Below are 6,148 nucleotides of genomic sequence, written 5' to 3'. Positions count from 1 at the left end.
GCCGCCTCAGCCGCCTCAGCCGCCTCAGCCGCCTCAGCCGCCTCAGCCGCCTCGGCCGCCGCTCTGGAGGTGGTCGCGCTCGGGCCGCTCCGCGGGCGCTGCGGGCAGGTGCGCCGGCGAGGCTCGGTCCGGTCCCGCGGCGGCTGTTCCACTCCCGCGCCCGCGCCCGCTCCCGCTCCCGCTCCCGCTCCCGCTCCGCCGCCGCCTCCGTCCGCCCCTCAGACGCCTCCAGCCATCGGGATGGGCGCGGCGGCCCCTGCCCGCAGCCTCGGGAAACCCCACGCCGCGTCACCGCGCACGTCGCGCGCGCACGCACGGCCCGGCCGCGGCCCCGGCGCGCGCACGCTCGCGCGCTTCCTCCCTGCGCCCACCCCGGGAGCGTGCGCGAGCGGCTTAAAGGGGCCGCGCTGGCCGTAGGAGAACGGGCTCCGGAAGGCCCCCCAGCCCTGGTGGCCCAGGCACCAGCCTCGCTGGTGGCCCAGGGACTGCGCGGGGTTAGGGTTAGCCTGGGCCGACCCGCTCGCTTCCCCGCCAAGTGGATGTGAGTGGAGGCCGCAGGACCAGAGGTGGGGACTGTCTCGACCCCACACCCGTGTCCCATACGCGCATCCCGCACACGTGCCGAGTACTCCCGCCTGGCATCCTGCACCCTGCATTCAGTACCCTGCACTTGCACTCTTTATTCGGCACCCCACATCTGCACTCTGCACGGGTACCCACATGTGCACACACCCAACCCAAGCCGGCCCTCAGGCCTGGGCGTGCAACCGAGCTGACCAAATCCCAGAGGGACCCCTGCTCGACCGGGTCCGCCTCCGCAGACGCCCAGCCTCTGCTCACCCAGGAGTGGACGCCCGCCACCCGGTGGACGGGGCCAGTCCTGGGGCTCATGGGAGCTTGGGCAGGTGTGAGCAGTGTGGCCTCGGGAGGTCAAGCCCAAGGCACTTCTCTTGGGAATGGCTGCCTGGGCAGGGACGTGTGACCACCGAAGAGTGTCGGGAGGGAAACGCATGGCCGACCTCCGCGAAGGCCGCTGAGAAATGAAGCCCCTCAGGTGGGGTCAGGTAGGAGGAGGACATGGGTCATATGTGCGCAGCCTGTAGACACCCCCAGGAAAGTCAGTGGAATAGTCCCCAACCACCACCTCTTTCTCTCCAGCTGACCCCTGGCTCCCGGGTTGCAACAACCACGCACCCACTGCCTTCCTCCCTTCAGAGCCTGCAGTCCCTGACCCTAATCAACCCAGGCCAGATGCAGGCCTCTGCTCCTCCCAGCCTGTGTGGAATCCTTCCAGCAGGGAGCCCATACCTTCCCACCCAGGTATGGGCTGCATTCGTGGTCCCGCCCCCTCCCACTCTGTGGGGCCTTCCTATCAGCATTCAAGCATGTCCCCATCATTCCTAGAGCCCTTCTCCTCTCCTGGCACAGGATATTCCCGGTTCAATTTAGACCCTCCCTGCCCAGCCCTGAGCTCGGCCATTTCTGCGAGAAGTCCTGGTTCCTTTTAGTGGGGAGTGGTGCTTAGAAGCCAGGATCAGGGCTGCAGGTGTACTCACTGTTACCGGAGTACCATTGCTTCAGCAGCAGGAGCTGAGGAGTGTATATATGCACAAGCATACATGTACACGCACACACACAAAGTACCCCCCCCAATATAACCAATCTCCCGTGATTGCCGCCACCCTCCTCACCCCACACGGGCTCTGACCTCCTCTAGGTCACCACAGTCCCCACGGCAGCAGGGATGTCCACCTTGCTCAGCAGACATGACAGTTCCCATTGCCCCTCCCACAATGTCCAGGTTCCTCTGCCCTTGCTGTCCTGCACTCTGACCCCTCTCTGCTCCTTAAACACACAGATCACCACATCTACCCTCTGGCCTTTTGCCCCTGTGACTCCATCTGCCCCGGAGGGTCTCCCCCATAACCTCCCGTCACCTCCACAGAGAGGTCTCCCCGGTCTCTGCCCCAGTGGCTCGTTGCCTACATTTCTCTTCAGAGCTCTCATTCCTGAGACCTCACATGGTTCGTTTGTGGGCTGCTTTCTCCTTGCCCATCTCCCCGGCTGGAGATGGCACTGAGTCCCTTGCCCGCTGTTCTACCTGACAAGTAGGGCATGAGGTGCACAGTGGGTCCTCGGGGAACGTTTATGGGATGGGTGCAAGGTGTGTGGGTGATGCTCTGTGATCTGAATGAGACGGACAAGACTCAGCATGAGGACCAGATGGCAGGGGAGTGGGCAAGGTTGGAACCGAATGGTCACTGTGTCCAGGACAAGGCCCTGGGGACTCTGTGGCATTGCCCTCTGCTCCAGAGGAGAGGTGCATGATGCGTAGTCGGAAAGATGAGTGTCCTGGGCGTTGGCAGGTGCGTCCCGGAAGCAATGGACCCAAGGCCGCAGACTCAGGGTCAGTGACATTCCTCTGAATCCAGCAGGTCTGATGCCAGCTGTCAGTGCCCACCTAGGTCCAGGACTTAGAGAAGTGGAAATGTGGAGGGAGAAGAGGAAAATGAGGCAAGAAAGGAGGGGGAAAGGAGGAGGAGAAGGAGGAAGGGGGTGGGGGGGCAGGGCCAGCAGCAGAGCAGAAGGAAATGGGCAAGGGGGTGAGTGGTCTCTGTGAAGACCCGAGTACTCCTGTGGGGATGGGAGGGGGCCTGGGGGCCCCTCAGAACGCCCACCTCACCAGCCGGGATCCCTTCATGCCTGCCCAAGGTGCATGGTGGGCACCAGGCTGCAGGCCTGACTCTCCTATCCCACAGGCCACCACAGACCCGATTGGGCCCATCCCCAGGTACACCAAGGCCACAGAACAAGGCCACACACGAAGACACCAGGCCAGTGCCTACACCAGCCATCTGAGGGTTTGGAGCCCCAGCTAACCTTAGGTCTGTGGGGTAGGGCAAGCCCTTCCCTGGAATTTGACCTGGGGCCCAGGCCTGGAATCCTCCTTTGTGTGTTTATGGATGAACGTGATGGCAAAGTTGAGGGGGAGGCAGGAGGAAAGGAGGAGAGAGCCCTGGGTCCTCATTTCCAGGTCCCCTGCACAGCCCAGGGCCTCATTCCCCTTCAAAATACACAAGCCACGGGGGCCGGGGCTCTTCTCCCAGCTCTAGTCCCCAGGGAGCAGAGGGACACCTGCCCTGGTCAGCTATCAGGAGCCCTGGAGCTTCTAGCTTCCAGCCAGAGCCCTTTGGACCTTGAGGGCAGGAAGCACACTCTGGGGAGCTGCCCTCCCTCCCTCCCCTCCACCCCCCTGCCCCGGCCTTCTGCAGTTAGGGCCCTCATCTGCTGCCAGCGCCCTCCTCAGTGGGGCATAAATCAGGGCTCACGGTGGACCCGCTGCCACTGCCTGGAGAATTTGTGCTCAGCTGGCCAAGAACTTAGGCTTCTCCTGATTTCCTGGTGACACTCCCTCCTTCTCTAGATAAGTGGCTTAGAGATCAGCCTGAAGTCCTGAGTCCGTAGCCACACCCGTCAGCTGCACCCCGCCCTGGGCAGGGCTGTCCCGGGGCTGCAGGGCTGAGCAGGGCCCGAGGGTGAAAGCGGTTGGCCTGGTGCCTGGCTCAGTGCCCGGCCTTCACTGAAAACCTGGGGTGTGCAAATGCGTTGTTCGGATGCCCCCGCCCCATCTGCTCTGTAGCAGGAAGTTGCCTGACCGGAAAGTAGGTCTTTTTAAATCTGAATTCTTCACACAATCTGTGCACGTGACCCGGACCCAAACCCAGGGGCCACGCTCTGAGCCTGGCTTCGAAGGGTCTCCGGAGCTCCCTTCCCGCAGAGCACCGTCTGTGCCTCTATCACAAAGCCATCCTGTCTTCCCTTCTGGCAGGTGAGCCAGAGCCTGACCCTGGCCCCTGGCCCCAAAGGACAGGACTGGGACAAGGAAGACAGGGCGAGGTGCAAAATGTAGGTAATCCAGAAGAAGCCCTAATTAGTTTGCAGGCTGCCAGCGGCAGGGTCTGGTGACAGAACAGGGTCAGGAGAGTGAGGAAGCCCGCCCCTCCTTCCTTCTCTCGGCAGACACTTCCCAAGGGCCCACGGGTGCCAAGAAGACCCATGTCCCTGACCACGGGTCCACCGTGATACGGGTGCCCGCAGGGGCTGCCGGGAGGGACACAGGGAGAGCAAAAAGGTGACTATCAGCTGAAGCAAAGCTCGTGGAGGTGCAGGGGTGGGAGGGGTGCACAGCTTCAGAGCCCAAGAGAAGGTCAAGGCCGGGGCCGGCAGGGGCAGAGTGTGCCTTGTCGGCCTTGGGGAGGGTGCTGGCTACTTCGCCCAGCTGCCGGCAGACCCTCCCCCTCACTCTCCCAGGTCTGTCCCTTGTCCCCAAGTCCCCTACCATGCCTCTGTGACCTGCCCTCCAAGCCCATGATCCTCCCAGTCACCTGCCTTTGGTCACAGATGAGACATCCCTCATGGGGGCCCCCCAAACTTGAGGGGGTAGTGGGGAATCAGGAAGTGCCAAGTGAGGGGGGTGGCAAACACAAGACATGTCTCCCCTAAGATTTGGAGCAGACATCATCCAAGGGAAGGTCCAGGTGGCATCCTCGCCACTCCCAGAGGGCGCCGTCCCGAGTGGGTTGAGCCCGTGGGGGCGGTGCTCAGCTCCGGTGTTCGTGGGAGCAGCCTTCCCGGGGCGCTGGTAACAAGAGGGCCCTTCTTCCTCCGTGGGGCTCTGTGTGATGGCACGTCTGGTCTCACTGCAGATGGCAGACCTGTGCTAGCACAGCTGGGGAGCCTGGCTCCGTCCGGTGGCTCTGGATGCCACAGGTGAGCCCAGACAGAGGCTTTCCGTGTCGTTTGTGGAGCGAGACACCTTGGGTTGAAAATACAAACCCCTCTAATAGAGAAAAATGTGGCTATTATCAAGGAGAGCAGTATCCCCCACATGTACCCCAGAAACGTGTGTCCCCACAGATGTGCACTAAGTGTCCACGTGCCAGTGGGGTCAATCGGGCTCAGGGTAGCAAGTCACAGAAGCTTAAACCAGTTTATGTGAAAAGAGGCGATTGACTCGCTCAGGGTACGAGTCTATGAGCAGATGTCTGGGCTTCAGGTATACATGGATCCAGGCGCTCGGTCAGGCTGTTGGGGGCTCCCCTCCTGGTTCTGCTTCCCCCGTTCTGGCGCCTCCTTTTCTCTCTCTGCCTGAGAGAGACTGTGTCTGCTAGGGCGTGTCTTCCTGTCTCCAGCTTAGCAGCCACAGGGCTCCCAAGACTGAGATATCTGTATGTTGACCCTGGGAAGGCTCTGAAGGGCCCCGGTCACATTCATGTGGCCCTGGAGGCAGGGAATGGAGGGGTCACAGCTTGTGCCCCTGTTGGGACACCACCCAGCACCCAGAGCAAAGGCAGGTGCTGTCACCAGGAGGAGGAGGGCTTCTGGATGGAGACGAACACAGGGGTCCTTACCTGCTTCCTAGCCAAAAGCAGGGTTTGGGCAACAGTTGAGCTACTCATAGAGGAAAAGGAAGCCTCTGTCGAGTTCAAGGCCTGCAGAGGCCCCAGTTCCCGGCTCCTCCTGGCTGAGGCCCGTCTGCCCCAGCCCCTGGCCTGCTCCGTCCTGGAACTGACTGCTGGGAACAGAGCCCACCTTCCTTGGCTGCTGTGCCCCCAACCCCGAAGCAGCCTCTGGGGTTTTCTGGGGCAAGGGGCATCAAGGGCGCCCCAGGGGACAGTCCGCGCTCCCACCCACCCCGGCCCCATTTCCAGTCCTGGCCTGGGTGGCTCCCTTGTCGGGGAGGCCACAGCTGTTCCCCACATCTAGGCCATCACCTGCCCAGCCCTGGAACGTAGCTGCCAGCAATGACCCGGGGCATCCTGGGCCAGGGCTGGGAGCACTCACCAGAGACCAAGAAAGTGTGATGCAGACTTAGGAAGAGCCAGGGGTCCGAGGGGGCGTACCCAGACCCTCACGCCCACGATCAGGTGAAAGAGGGGAGGCCAGGGAGGCACAATGCCCAGAATGGATGGGGTCTGGCAGAGGGGACCTGCCGGGTGGGGGGCTGGGGGCGGCCGCTGCCTCAGCTAGGCCTTGGGACTCCGGGCACCCCCCTTGGCCCTGGCCTGGCCGAGCCTCCTGTCTTGAGGTGCCACAACAGGTCTGAGGATGCTCGGAGGGGGGTCCCTGAGGCCAGGCGGTGGGGACA

The sequence above is a fragment of the Panthera uncia genome (genome assembly GCF_023721935.1).
Source record: "Panthera uncia isolate 11264 chromosome C1 unlocalized genomic scaffold, Puncia_PCG_1.0 HiC_scaffold_4, whole genome shotgun sequence".
NCBI lineage: Eukaryota > Metazoa > Chordata > Mammalia > Carnivora > Felidae > Panthera > Panthera uncia.
Note: the sequence above shows the minus strand (reverse complement) of the source record.